At 38.4% G+C, this 16116-nt stretch overlaps 1 long non-coding RNA gene across 1 annotated transcript; it reads left to right on the top strand.

Moving 5' to 3' along the window:
- The first annotated feature begins 515 nt into the window (after window positions 1-515).
- Window positions 516-8076, top strand: LOC112842714 (uncharacterized). The gene is made up of 3 exons (XR_003214692.1): window positions 516-564; window positions 7586-7712; window positions 7842-8076. It is a non-coding gene; the product is annotated as an uncharacterized LOC112842714 (long non-coding RNA).
- Window positions 8077-16116: the final 8040 nt, after the last annotated feature.

Raw genomic sequence — 16116 nt, 5'->3', positions numbered from 1 at the left:
GCTGGGTTACAGAAACAGATGTAATTACATCCACACTAGTCACATCTTACAAGTTGGCTTTCATTTTTCTGAAGTGAATGAAAGGCAGGAGGCAAATGTTGTTAGTGATCCAGGTGGTGATTGAGTTTCTATAGCCAAAAAACAGAAAACACACGTTCACTTTTCACTTTTTCACTGTTTAGACTGTTCTGCTTCAAATTAATCATAGCATCACACTCTCCACTGACAGTCTGACACTGGGGGAATCACTTCATGTGAAACCACACATAGTTCAAGTGGTCAGATGGGGACTTCCTTGGAGCGATCTTAAAATAGCAGCTGCTCTGGATGTTCTCTGGCCTGAGAAGATAACCTTGAATTCAAGGTTGACAAATTTTAATCAGGCGTATTTGGAATCTCTTCTATTTCACATAATGTTATTTTAAAGTCTGTTCTCAAAGATACATAAACGTCACTCATATAATTGGTTTGTTTGCAGTTCCAGGTAAAACTGCTCTGACATTCAACATCCAGGTGCTGCAGAGTGGACGAGAATATGGACTGTCATTTCCTTCATACATGCCGGTAAACCGATTAATTAACTTCTTCTGTGTTTTCACTTCTAACATCTTATCATGTTTTTTTTTACATAGCACCCTTTGATATCCTGCCCACAATCTGTAAAAACAAGTTGCAATTGTCTGGCTGTGTCTTTTGAAGTAACCACTGTGGTTCAAGTTAATCCCCTTACTTTGATCTGATGACAATGAATATATTATGGATGGGACTGATTTAAAGTTAACTGCATAACTGCGGCTGCTGCACATTAAGAGGCTACGTTTTTTTTTTTTTCTTGTTAACTGGCCTCACCAGCAAGTTGATTCAGAACCAAAGACTTTGTCAAAGCACTTCTACAATAGATAAGGCTGACTGAATGCAGACTGGCTTAGTGCCAGTATAGCTGGCAGGAGACTTCAGCCACAGGGCAGAATTACCGGCAACTAAGTCACGGCAGTGTCAGTTTCTAAACCTGCCCACTTACAAACTGCCGAAAGGGATGAGCAACAAGCAGCAGGTGTGTTGAAAATGGGACTTGATTAGCTGTACTTTGCATCCAGCTGTCAGGTGTATTTTTCAAACTTTCACAATGTCGCAAATGTGTTAAATTATTGTCTTTTCATCAGCTAAACTAAAACAAACATGAAAGGCTTTGTTCAGAGTTTCATCTCAGTTGGAGTAAAGTATTGTTTTTAAACCCACGGGAAAAAAATCTTATCAAAACAATTAAACCCATCAAATAAACAGAATATTTATTTATAAATAGAAATTAATGGCAGGATGAAAATTTGGTTGTCCTTGGGAGCTTAATGGCTTAGGAGTATAGTACATAAAAGGCAATTTCTTTAGTCCCATTTAGTCCCACAAAACAAAAAAAACCCCAACTCATCAATAGAAACCTACTGACATGTCCCTTTTGGGGAAAGTGTGATTTGACATGATGACCTTTAGCTCACGATGAATCACTTATATTCAAACAAAAGAGGTCTCTTGTGGCACAAAGGTGAACCAAATGGATTGAGGTTAAAAACACAAGTTATGGCCTTCACAAGTCTACAGATCTCAGCCCTAATGACCATCAGTGGGTGACTCTGGAATTGTTAGACAGCACTCTTCACCATCATCATCAGAATTGCACATTTTAAAACAGTGGTGTTGATTCCTCCAGTAAAGTTTGGACTTACACAGTAAATTGCCTACAATGAATAACATAATGCTTTGTGTTATATGTGAGTGGCTCATGAATACGTACACATTCCTGTAGTTTTGACAATATCATCAAATAGGCCTACAGTCCTGATCAAAAGTTTAAGACCACTTGAAAAATGGCAAAAAATCATATTTTGCATGTTTGGGTGTTAACAAGGTTCAAAGTAGAGCTTCAAAATGCAACAAGAAGAGATGGGAGTGAGACAAAAAGTTTTATTGAGCATGCAGTTTATTGAAAACAATGCTTAAACTGGAACAGGCTGTTTTACAGCTGATCAAAAGTTTTGGACCACTTGCCTTTAAAAGGCCAAACCTGTGTAAAAATGCAGATTCATTGTCATTTTCTGTCAGGTAGTCACACTGTCAGGACCTTCTGATGGCAAAGGAAAAAAAACCTTCCCTTTTTGAAGATGGTCGGGTTGGTGAACTGCATAAGCAGAGTCTCTCGCAACACGCCATCACTGCTCAGGTGGGACGCAGTAAGACAGTTAGTTGGAATTTCTTAAATAATCCTGAGGGCTATAAAACAAAAATGTCAAGTGGAAGACCCAAAAAAATCTTACTAGCACTGAGCCATATGGTCCAGTTGGCTGTCTGTCAAGACATGGGATGATCCTCGACCCAAATTAAGGCCGTTACTGGAGCCGACTGCAGCCCCATAACCATCAGACGGCATCTGAGGCTGAAGGGCTTGAAAAACAAAAAACGTCTTCAAAGGGCTCGTCTCCTTGAACACCACAGAGCCGACCGGTTGGACTTGCAAGAGAGCACCAAACATGGGACATTGAAAGGTGGAAGAAAGTTTTATTCTCTGATGAGAAAAAATGTAACCTTGATGGTCCTGATGTTTACTGGCATGACAAGCAGATCCCACCGGAGATATTTTCTATGCGCCACAGTGGAGGGGGCGCTATAATGGTCTGGGGTGCTTTTTCCTTCAGTGGAACAATGGAGCTTCAGGAGGTGCAGGGGCATCAAACGGCCGCTGGCTATGTCCAGATGTTGCAGAGAGCATCCCTCATGACTGAGGGCCCTCGTCTGTGTGGTAACGACTGGGTTTTTCAACAGGACAACGCTACAGTACACAATGCATGCGTGATCCCCTGATCTAAATCCAACTGAGAACCTTCAGTGATGGATGGCAATGGAAGTTTACAAAAATGTATAACAGTTCCAGACAGCAGATGCCCTTCATGCAGTGTTTCATTTTAAGTGTTGCTTTCAATAAATTACATGCTCAAGAAAATGTTCTGTCTCACTCCCATTTCTTCTTGTTGCATGTTGAAGCTCTACTTGAAACCTTGTTAAGCTCCAACCATGCAAAATATGATTTCTTGCCATTTTTCAAATGGTCTAAAACTTTTGATCGGGACTGCATCTGTATTTTTCAAGGTATTGTTGAAGTTTGAAATGATAGTTTCATGACATAAAACATAAAGCTGTACTTTTTGTTGGATTTCTTTTTCAGAAATGGTCAAAAATAACAAAATAAACATTTTGTAGACATTAGTAGATTTTCTTTTTTTAATGAAAGTAAATTATCTACTAATTTTACCAATTAAGACAGAAACTGGATCTACTCATATGATTACATCACTGAGTGACTGTTTTTATGACTTTACTTACCAGAATATAATGATTGTTAAAGTCAAGTTTTATTAATGTAAACAAATGAAATATGGTTTCCATTTGTTTAAACTCTGCTTATGGGAGCATAATTCAACTGTCAGATTGGATTTGGATTTTTGTTTTTCTTCCCCATCCTTGAAAGTAGTATTTTGCTGTTTTGTCAATGCAAAAAGATTGCAAACTCTATACCAGTTCCTTCTATTACTTATCCATGTGAGTATGTAACACACTAGCATAATATCATACTTAAATGTGTGATTTTGGTTGATTGGATTAAAAACAAACAAACAAAAAGAACAAAGCCTAACTGTATTAAAAGCAGATCAAAAATAATGAAAAGTTCCAAGTTCCTTGAAAAGTGGTTTGTGATGCAGTCGCATTGTAATGAAACAAGTAGAAACATTCTCCCCGTTTTATGCAAAGTATGCCCTCCAGGTCTGGAAAAAAGACAAAAAAAACCCCAAAAACAAAACAGGCTGTCAGTCACCTCTGCTGAACAATAACCATGAAGGACTGATGATAAAAACAAACCATTGCCAACATGAACTAACAGCCATAGAAGTTTATGTAGAGCTGTGTTACATTTTAAACCTCAATCACTTTTGAATTTTGCTTCTTTATAACACATTTTGAATACAATATGTCTTCGTAATCGGTTGTGTTAAGGAAAAGAATGGAGCAATGGTGAAACAACCCCTGTTATAAAAGAAAATTATATTTAATAATAATGTCATTCTCTTCTGACATAAACTGACTAATCTCAGTCCAACTTCTGAGAACATAATATGTCAAACAGTAAATCAAAGCTGTTAAGACTAAAAAGATGTACACAAGTTCATTGTGTAACATAAATGGATTTTCTGGCACTTGGCCTGTAATATCCATGTACTCCCACTCTTTCATCTCTTCCATTTTGTCAATCTTAGAAGGGCAGTGTGATTTATAGATTGTCCTGTCACACCTGCATGGGGTACAACGCATTTCTTATACACCTGTCTTGGCCTGTAGCCATCTCCAGGTGAGGGAGATTTCACTGTGTGTGTGTAAAACACACCTGGGCTTTGTTTGTTTTGCGTTTTGTTTTCTGTTTTTACATTTTTGCCTATATGAGCAATACTTTAATCTAAAACAGACATACACATATTTATCGATATAATTGAGTGCCGTGCTCTTTATTATTTTATTATTGTTGTTAGAATGCATGCCATAACAATGATCAGCGGTAACATTATCGGTTTAGTCTGTACCTGCTCAACTCACTTACCAATAGAAATGCACCAGTTGCAGTTTTCTTGGCCTATAGTGATGTTTTTTCTTCTATAACATCACTGACAGCATATAGAAAAAAACATGTGAACTTTTCTTCTAAGCAAAAATACTTTTCAATTTCCCACAAACCGCACTAAATTTGATCATACTGAAGCGTGTTCAAACTGGGCATGTTCAGCAAGGTGACGTTGTATTAAGTATCTCATTAGGTTTGATGTTATTAATCTTTCCATGGTTGCTCCTCCATGGTTTACTAATGTCGTCAGGGGATTTCACTCACAGTGAAGGACGCAGCCACATGCTAACAACATATGATGTGTGGCTATGACTAATAGCCTTTGCCACTCTGTTATGTTACACAAGCATGAAAAGGGCCAACTTGTAGTCAGACACTGCAGTACTATCAGTACTTCAGGCTGACTGGGTGATCACTGGTTGGGGCCTTCTGGTCCCTGGCTGGTCAACCGGGGGATCTCTACTAACCAACATTTGAACTAAAAGTTAAAATTCATGGCAGTACATTTAAGCAAATTACAGCTTGTTTGGAAGAGTTACCAGGAGAAAGCCTCTTCTCTCTAAAAAGAACATGGGAGCACTGCTTAGGTTTGCAAAGTTGTGTCTGAACAACAGCAAGACTTGCGGAACAATGTGATGATTTGGGCTTATTTTGCATCAACAGGACTTGGGCCCTTTGCAGTCTCCAAGTTGTCCATGAACTCCTTTGTATACCAAAGTAGTCTAGAGTCAATTGTAAGATCATGTGTCTGGGTAATGGCTAATAAGGCAAAAAACAAAGTGATAGAGTGACCCAAAATCCAGACCTTAATCCGAATGAAATGCTGTAACAGGACATAAAATAGAGCTGTGCATAAATGAATGCCCACAAATCTCAATGAACTGAAGCAACATAGTAGAGGAGTGTGTTAAAATTCCTCAACAATGATATGAGAGACTAACAAAGTCATACAGAAAACAATTACTCTGAGCTATTGCTTCTAAAGGTGGTTTTATACCTACTGACTCAGGGTATTTACTTTTTCACAGTAGCCCTGTGAAAAGTTTCTTTTTTCCATGACTGTATATAATCCCATTCCCATGGTGAATGGGAGTGTAATCACTGTAATCATTAAGCAAATACTTAACTACTCCAAAGATAGAGGCATTAGAAATGCTAGCTTGTATATTACTATCTTTATATAAAAGAACATTATGTGATTTGTCCACTGGATTTTCAATGTGTGTAAAACGTTTATGCTACAAAGTTTGAGCACATATATTATATATCATAGTTTTCAATTAAATTTAGTTCAATTCAGTTTTATTTAAATAATGCCAAATCAGACACCTCAAGGTTCTTTATATTGCAAGGTAAACCTTAACAATAACACAAAGAAAACCGCAACAACCAAATACCCCATTTGAGCACGCACTTGAAAAACTCTTGTTTAATAGGAAGAAGCCTCTGTGGCACAAAGCAGACCTAGGGAGGGGCATCTATTATGACTGGTTGGGGCCCATGATGTTAAAAACTGCTTCTGACACACTGATATACATTGAGATCGGTGTTGTTACACACCAGGTAATAGAATGATAAGATGGGTCTCACCAGTAATTAGTCAATAATCGAGGTTTTTGAGGACCTCTTAGGATTTCATTCATTTTCAAAAGTAGATTAATATCATGACATGGCATATTTTAGCCACAAGCAAATGGTGCTGTTGCCCAAAACGCAAATCAATAAAAAGGTAAAAACTATGTGTGAAAATTACACTCAGTAACAAGTAAAAGCAAAGTTAAACAACATGGGAAAACACAAAGCTCCCCACCGTACATGAGCACATGCTCTCAACTGGTATGCTGTGGCACTGACGCCAAAGGACACCTTGTTCAATGACATAAGCTGATGATGTAAAACTATTTGACACATTGCGAGAATAGTAACAAAAATAGTAACAAATAATCCTAAATGCTCTGTAGAGCCTATGCAACCTTATTTGGGAAATCATTTTATGGAGTTTGCCAATTAATCTTTCAGAATAATAATATAAAAATAATAATAAAAAGAAACATATAACAGCAAACAATTTATGAACAAAACAAGTTATTGGATAAATATACTAGTTGATTATTTTACTGCTTTTAGGGGTTTGCATTATGGGACCTGATTTTGGCCTCATGCAACATTCTCTGAGGTATTTTGAGAAAATTAGTGTGAAAACAGTGTGAAGTATTCAAGTTAATAAATAATAATTTCTTAATTTAACATGTAGAAAAGTTTACACTAGTTGTTGTTTTATTATTGTTCCTGGAAAGCCTCTATTGTACAATGACCTTGATGTATGATCCACGCCAGCTCATTTCCTCTGGAGTTCAAAACTAAGAATTTCATATTATATATATCTTATATACAGGTAAGTTAACAACTTTCCCCAGAAAAACCTTTTAGATGTTACAGCTTTTTCTGAAAGTGACAAAAGAGTAGATGCTTGTTTCAGGTATCTCTGCTGACTTTACTGAAATGCACTTTTCTCTTTGCAAATGTGTCTGTACACAGATCCCCTCGCAGAAGCATGACTTTACTAGAAAGCTTATGATAAAGGATCAACAATAGGCTGGATTTCATTTACACTTTGCCTTTTCAACCTTTGCTTTACGTTTTACATATAATTGTTGCAGCAGATTTCACTGTCGTGTTCGTTCCCTCGGTCCGTTTTTAAATATATACATATTCTCCGGGCCTACAGTGGAGACAAAAATAAAATATGTCACGTACAGTGGATAAATTGCCATACCTCACATTTTCCTTGAAAGTTGCTTGGCATGCTGAAAATCTCCCTGTTGTGACTCAAATTGCAGAGGTAGCCTGAAAGAATATAGAAATAAATGTAAATCTCTCTGTCTCTCCCTGCCTGAGGAAATTCTATCTGTCCTTTGATTCCAGGGTTAGACGGTTGCATTTCAACGCGGCAGCTAAAATTGCAGCGGTTGACTAAATATGGATGTGCAGCCGCAACATTAAAGAGGGAGACATAATTGAAGAACATAACTACAGGACATCCCAGAATAAGGTGGGGTGATGGTTGTCGCGGTGACGAATCGGTCACAAGATGGGATTGTGGGAGGGGGACTGTACTCCCCCCTCTTGCTCGCTGAGCCTCTGCTGCCCCGTAATTTTCATGTCATCCTGCTTTCTTCAGGTTTTCTCTCTCAAGCCAGGAATCCTCCCATCAGACACATGAAGTCATATTTTCACAGGAAGCTGAACTACATCCAGAAAGCACTCGGTGTCAAAGGTTTGATTTAATTAATTCATTTATTTATATTTGCTTGTTTTAAAAATTTTCCTTTTAAGTTTCATCCTCATTATTCGATGACTCTGCACTTTCAATATAATACTATGCAGCCTATAAATTGACACGCAACATGTTTCAGTACTTGAAATCCATCTGGCTAGACATGAAATCAGTTACTTATTCTTAGTAATTCTAGTGCTGGTGCAAAAGAAACAATCAAACAATTAAAAAAATTAAAATGAATTAAAAAAATTAAACTTGTTGGACTTTTATTTCAGATCGTTTCACTTTACAGAACATACTTACCAAGTACCCAATTTAGAGATTACAAATTATAATGAGGAAGTCCTTAAACAGGATTTTTTCCTTCCTGCTGTCACCAAGTGCGTCCTCAAAGGGGCTCAAATTGTATTAAATGTCTGGACAAACTGCATAAAATTGAGCCTGTTTTATAAATCTTTGTCATACTATAACTTATCAATCACAAATCATTAGCCAGTGAACAGTTTCATAGTCAGACCCGCCTTTCCTACTCACATCCATTGTTTTTCAACCAAGCGTATGATAGCAACATCTCAAGGCTAAATGCAGGACCATAGAAAACGTTGGAGATGTTATGATAGGTAGGTCTATCTTTTCTACCTTCTATTGTTCCACGTTATGGTAGCTGTTGCTCTCTTGTTTTGGATGGTTGCATTTTATTTAAGGGTGTTTGTGTATTTTGTGGTGTTGGCTAACTAAAGATGCCCACACGTGACTTTGAAATTGAATTTCCAGTGCTAGCCGTCAGCTAGGCAATACGCTACAGAGTGTTAGCTAGCCTACCTGCCAACCAACTTACTGTTTTGCTATGACCATAGTATACTACTGGAATTTAAATGGGCATTCAAAAGATATTGTGTTACTTTGTACAGTAGGAACACTGTTAGCCACAAAGCTCTAGTTAGCCATTTATCTATGTCTAGATTTCTTTGCACTATTGCTGCTATTCTTTTTCTTTGCCCTAAATCAAATCTGATGTAGCATGGGAAGTTTCAAGCCTGATGGCTGGCTGGTTGTGGCAGCAATGAAAGAAGACTTAAAATAAACTGACACAGATTAAAGATAGCAGATTTCGTAATAAAAAGTTAAAGTGCTATCTGATTTCTCTTTATTAAGCTAATGTTCCCAGAATTAACAGTTTAAGCAAGATAAAAATGATTCCATGTAGAATATAAGATTTTTAAAATGTTGGGTATTTCCCATCTGTTGTGCTACAGCACTATCATTGTTTTGTAACACACACCAATGCACACAAACACACATGCACACACACACACACACACACCAGTTGCCAGTGGTACAACAGGAGAGGCCCCCAGCCGTGACCAACACATGGTGCAACCAGCCACTGCCAGGATCCATCTGTGTACTTAAGTGTGTATGTGCATGCATCAAAAATTAATAAACATATCTGACAAGTGCATTGCGAGCACCCGAGGGCATCATCATGTTTGCAAACAACTCCCCCTTTGCCCCCCACTCCCTCACCCCCCGACAAACACACACATCACACAGTCACAGTTACAAGCACACACACTCCCTGAGGAGTAGCGATTGTTAAATGATTCAATTAGCTGTGTGGCGTGCTGAGAGCTGGAGGCAAGATGGAGTGATAATTGATAAACATGTTTAATCCTGCGAGAGAGAAAGAGAAAGGAGGGGTGGAAAGATAAAACCAGACAGATAAAGCACAAACTCAAAAACACATACTGCACACACACAAACATTACAAAAAAAACAAAAACAAAAAACAATGACTCGTTTAATTCTGACTTTTCTTCATAAGAGAGTAGTCTTGGCATCTTAACGCACTTAAATAACACTAAGCACGACAGTATCCACCTGTTTTTATGTACTGTATAAAAATAATTATTTTGACTTTTGTAAATGTCTAAAAATAAAAGTGACTGTTTTGTTATGACAGCTGAAAGAAGAACCAACTTAATGCTCTAATTTTGTAATATACATATTATTATAATATCCATAAAATTGAACTGAAAAATAATGTGTATTGATCTCAACCAAAGGAGTCCTCTTTGACAGTGTAAGGCTAGCTGTAAGTAAAGAAGACACTTCTCTTGGATCTGCCCACACTGCACTCTGCGCCTCTTAGTATCATTACTGGCCTCATTCCACCTGAGCCACTTTCTCCTCATTAACCTACTGTCAGCAATACATTTAAATTAATAAACATAGCTGAGCTGGAGTGGTTCTCCAAGGCTGAAAAAAATGTCCACCTTTGAAATAGTCCTAATCCATCCATCCCTCTGGATGAATTCACCCTGGCACAAGACAGTTCATATGAATAAAGGTCATAATATATCATGATAGAAAAAGACTAACAGTATTATGTAGTTAGTATAGCAGTATATTTGTGTGTTGGTCATTAGGATTGAGTTTAACGTTAGATGTATGTTGTGTGGTTTTTTTGTTGTAATCCAGCTGTAATGAGAGAGTATGCAGGTTTTTAATGTACTTCTTTGTAATATACTTTGTGCACTGAGAGCATCATAAAAATCTCACATATATTTATTGTTTGATAATTTGGCATTTTACTGTAGTTAGTACAGTCTTGTGGAGTTGGTTGCTCTTTGTTCCGTACCTTTTAAGAACAAACAGCAGTAAATCTGTTTTTTTTCTTACTGTACTTCACAAAAAATGTATTTAGACTATTGATTCATCCATAGGCTATAGGGCTGGTTATGGTGTTGTTGTTTCATAATGCTGTTTAATAACCTTAATTTTATTTTATTTGTTGTTTTTACACACACACACACACACACACGCACACGTTAGAGAGAGAGAGAGAGAAGTAGATGCACATATATATGGACTATGTTTTATATAATTTATTTTATCTAGAATAATCTTTATAATCTTTAATTATTTTTGTTTCTGTTGTGTTGACAGTCTCACTAGTATGTATGTTAACATTTTAGTAAAGATGTGGGTGAGGGATTATTGTGCTGCTTTACATTTCTGGTAAATGTAAATGGATAACAGAAAATATTGTCAACAGATGATTTGAGACATTTACTGCCGTTAGTACATCTTCATCTGATCCTTTTTTTATCCATGTTTGCAGCGAGGCCGCCTTTCAACACAATGCAGTCTCAGAGTTTAAACAGCTGCTCTTTGTGTATGTTTGCCTGTGTCTGCTTGTGTCTGCATTTGTGAATGCTCGAGTGTGTGTGTGTGTGTGTGTGCGTGCGTGCACAGAGGCGAGGAGTAAACAAGGGAAGTCAGTAAGATCTTTTGTATTAAAGGGAAATGTTGACTTTGCTTTCCTGATTGGCCTTTGGATGGTGGATTATGGGTAGAGTTTGACAGGTGACCCTCGGATCAGAAAGGTCACTATCACCAACATTTGTCTCTACATGAGCAAGTGCAGAAATAGAAAATGTAAAAGGTGGAAAAAAAACTATATCAGGAAAATATATATTGCCATATATAGTGGTAAATGCATAGGCTTAAAAATACATTCAGCATTTCAAATTAAAATCTGTAAATCAACTTTAATATAAATATAAATTAAGCAATGTATACTGCTGGAGGGTTAAAGTACTTCAAATGTACTTTGTTCTTCACACTTCTCAATCATGCACATTTACTTTGCTGTAACAAATGACAAGTTTCATAATTTTTATATAAGTTGTTGAAAACAGTTACATAGTGACAGATGTTGTTAAAGTATTATATTGCGAATGAAAGTTAAAGTGTGATTTTTATTTTCTGCTTTGCTCTTCAGTATTTTAATAACGTCACAGATATTCTCCACTCTACCTTCCCAGGAAAACAAGAGGCTGACTGTCTTCACTAGGAAGATGGCAGCCATCAAAATAATGTAGAGTAAGGGCCCAAAATAGGCTGGTAGAAATGGCGGGAGTTTTGGGAATGCCAAAGATTTTGGCTCAGAACGGTCTATTTGTTAACAATACACACCGCCGGATCATGCGTACAGCCCGATCTGAGGTGTGGGAAGCCAGATCGGGCGCCCCCCTTCCGGCTCTCCTATCTTGTCCCTTTTGTCTTACTTCTCTCTATCACCTTCTCTATCCCTTCGAAGAAGTGAGGCTCCAGTTTCTCAGTTGCAGTGAATAGATAGGAGAAAATAAACAGTAGAAAACTAAACAGAAGAAGGAAGAAGAGAAATAACAATTTACCATAAACCAGTGACACACTCCGGGGCCTGATCAACCCTGTCAGGGCCTCCTTGGATGAGGGTGTCTAGTGATAATGGCCGAAACACCCGATGAATCCAAGGTCCACTACTGACGACGTGTTTGTCACATAGACATAAAATAAGCTCAGAGCTTAAGGGTGCTTAGTTTATGTAAAAATGTAGTTTGTTGTTGTTTTGGTTTACGTGCTGAAAATGGTTTTATTTGTGTACGTTCATGTGTTAGACTTGTACATAGTTAAACATGTATCTCTCTCTCTCTCGCGCTCTATCTATCTCTTGTATATCAAGCTAATGTAAAACCCATGACGTATGTTCCATGGTGGCTGTGCTGCAGAAACTAAAAACGCATAACTGACAAGTACAACTTGATTCAATGGTACAAAGTTTTTACTGACAGATGACATATTTGTCTTGAGTGTCTGGATGAAAATCTTTTTCACTTCATGAATAAAACGTGTTCATTACCACTCAGTCTGAAAGCAATTAAACTCTTCATCCAGATGGTATGTTCAGGTATGTTTGTTTTCTCTGAAGAACTTAAAGGTTGCCAGTATGCTCTGCTGCATTTACAGATGAGAGCCATAGTGGATTCTTCTTTCTTTATATTTTAGATCTGGATCATCAATAATTGAAATTAAACAGAAGTCACAGAAATGTGTGATCTGTGTTTGTTGACATGCTTAAAGGTATGCTTAAGTTTCATGTTGAAAATTGGATGACAGTGCATTGGGTGCTAGAGCATCCCTTCACGACCATGCACCATATAGTGTACTTTAGTCAGTTTTCATTTAGCTATTGTTCTCCTTGGAGTCTAGGACCTGATCTAGGACCAGCCATCATGCACAGTGAAATCATCCTCAGGACGAGCTACCCTGGAAAACAAAATCCCTCTGAGGAAAGCAAAGCAGCGTTGCAGCACTGCACTTTCTCCTGGACCAACCACCATGCACAGCTGAAGCATCCTTCCTCTGCAACCAAGTGATGCATTACTGTTCCTTTTCCAGGACCTGCCTCATTGCACAGCAGAAACAACAGCTGAGATATAGAGCTGCCTTACAGTTGAGTGGTGTACAATAGTGAAGAGTTACTTCACTTCAGGACCAGTCACCATGAATAGCAAAATCAGCCTCTCCATCCTAGCCACCCTACATGCTTTCCTTCCAGGACAAGGCAACCTCCACATCGAAATTATCAGATCGGCTGTGCAGGGCCAACCTGCTCGAGCAAAGGCTGCAGGACACAGAGTTACAACTCATCAGAAAGAAAAAGATGGACCCTGGTGAAGACAACTTCAGGAGGTCAAACAAGAGGGTTAGACAGAGCTACAGCGGAGAGAGCAGCCACACTTCTGTTCAAACCCTCCATATTCAGACTCTTCAAAGAGATACTCTGCTGAACACCAAAGCTGCAGAGAGGCAGAGAGTTGTCTCAGTCAGGATCAAGATTAAAACCAGTTTAGTTCTCCTCCTGGAGAAGACCAGGAGGAGGAACAGTGGTCAGATTTCTTCTACAAGTCTCAAACACTATATGAGACACGATGACAAGTAAAACTGGTCAATATGTAGCAAAAATTATCAGTCTGTTATATATATACAGTATGCATCAATCACTTTTAATATAAAAACATTAAACAAAATAATAACAAATCATACATATGACTTCTGAAACAGTCATCACACATTTTTTTTTATTCCCAAATTTAAGCCGACACACTGGACTTTTCCGAGAAGTCAGAAATTAATCAGTCATAACATTCAACCACTAATTTTCTGTAAGTAAATCACTGTAATTTGGCATCTTAATCAAGAAATAATACTGTGGTTTGATATTTTTTCTACTTTTTGTAAAATGATAAATTTGACAATTTTTGCTTTTTTTTCTAAAACACTGAATTTAAAAATTTGAAAGATCATGGGTAGCACAGTGGTATGGTGGTTAGTACTGTTATCTCATTGTAAGAAGGTCCTGAGTTCAGCTCCACCAACTGTTTGTGGCATTTCTGTGTGGAGTTTGCGTGCACTCCCTATGTTTGTGTTGGTTCTCTCTCCAGCTTCCTCCCATAGACAAAAAGAAATGCTGTTAGTGGGTTAATTGGTGATTCTGTGAGTGTTTCTGTGAGGCTGTGACTGTGAATGGTTGTCTGTCTCGCATGTTTAGCCCTGTGTCACTTCTGTGTACCCTACCTCTCCCTCTCTCTATATATAGCATCAGTGGGATGCCAAAGAGAACAATACCTAAATGAAAACTGACTGATGCACACTATATGGTGCATGGTTGTGAAGGGATGCTCCAGCACCCAAGGCAGTGTCATCCATTCTACCAGAGGCCTGGGAGCTTGAGGGTCCTGCGCACAATTTGGGGGTCACTGGCCCAAATACTCTGATTACAACTGGGACCACTTCACCTTTACGTCTTCTCTTGCTGCCCTCTTACTCCTTGGTATTTTTCCAGATTCATGTGTTCTTTCTTCCTGATCTTGTTATCACTTGGTATAGCTACAGGTATCACTACGGCCATCCCCCTCTGCTTGTCAACCACTACTATGAACTTTTGGTAGCCATCACAGTTTGTCTGTACCTGGAAGTCCCACAAGATCTTAAGTCAGTCATTCTCACCCGCCACAGAGGCTGTATCCCCAGGACTTCCAGGCCATACTGGACACAGATGTATCTGTACACTATGCCGGCCACTTGGTTATGGCGTTCCATGTATGCCTGCTAGCATCTTGCACCCTGCTGTTATATGCTGGATTGTCTCAGAGGCATCTTTGCACAGCCTGCATCTGGGGTCTTGCCTGGTGTGATAGACCCCAGCCTCTATGGATCTTGTGCTCAGAGCTTGTGCTGCCATGATAAGTGCCTCTGTGCTGTCGTTCATTCTAGCTTTGTTCAGCCACTGGTATGATTTCATTTTGGAACATGATTAATCTACTTGTCACCTAAACTTGTGATGTTACCCAGATTATAAAACACACTGATGTTGATGATTAAAGGCCAAAACCCAGCCTGTCAGTAGTAGGTCCCCAAGTCCACAGGGCTGCACCCAATATAAAGAAGGGTTACTGTTCAGATGGAGACATGCTCACTTCACCCTATTAGCCTTTCGTAGGAGGCCGAGTGTGCATGGCTTGTCTGACTCTGTGTGCGTGTGTGTGTGTGTGTGTGTCTGACAGAGAAATCGAGAGAGAGTACACGTCCTGCTGGGTGGCAGAATTAAAGGAGAGGTCTGTTTGAGAAGAGCCTTTGAAATGGACACACTTGGACTTGCTCTCTCTCAGACACATGCAGACACTTTGATACTCATGTAGCACACTTTATTGACCATAACTATTTGCCTGCTGCCCAGAGAGCAAGAGAGACAGGGAGAGAGAGAGAGCATAACTCTTTTCATTGAAGCTCCTTGATACTCTTAGTGAAATATTCAAAATCAAAGCAGCATCAGTCAAACAGTTATGTCTTTTCACCATGAGATTGTTATCACTTTTCCAGCAACATTTTATATATGTCCAGTATTGCAGATATATTTTTGATTAAATGCCATAAAGAAACTGTATCAATATCCTTAAAAAGAAATGAGAAATCATACTTGTGCTTTTTGTTTGATAAAAACAGTTATTAAAGAACAAGAGCTTTTGGCCTAAAAAAATGTTATTAAAAAAGAAAGTTGGCTGTGTACGCCAAACTAATGATATAATCACATCTTACTAGCTAATATCAACAACAGTGAGGAAAAATTAAAAGGACAAAAGGTAAAGTAAAGAGACCAGTGAGTGTTTATATACAAGTTAGACTCCTCAGTCCTCTTCATTTCTCTCAGGCTGATCAGAACCAAATAAATTACCATAAAAGCAGAGTGGCAATTTGTAGTTGCTATTCAGATACCAAAAAAAAGCCCAGTCTGGTTCCTCCTTAGTGGTAGTGGTTTCCACAAGATCCCTGGTGTGATCTCAGGAGG

This window comes from Oreochromis niloticus, linkage group LG17 (assembly GCF_001858045.2).
Source record: "Oreochromis niloticus isolate F11D_XX linkage group LG17, O_niloticus_UMD_NMBU, whole genome shotgun sequence".
NCBI classification, from domain to species: domain Eukaryota; kingdom Metazoa; phylum Chordata; class Actinopteri; order Cichliformes; family Cichlidae; genus Oreochromis; species Oreochromis niloticus.
The sequence above is the reverse complement of the archived record's forward strand: the minus strand, read 5'-3'. Positions and strand labels throughout refer to the sequence as shown.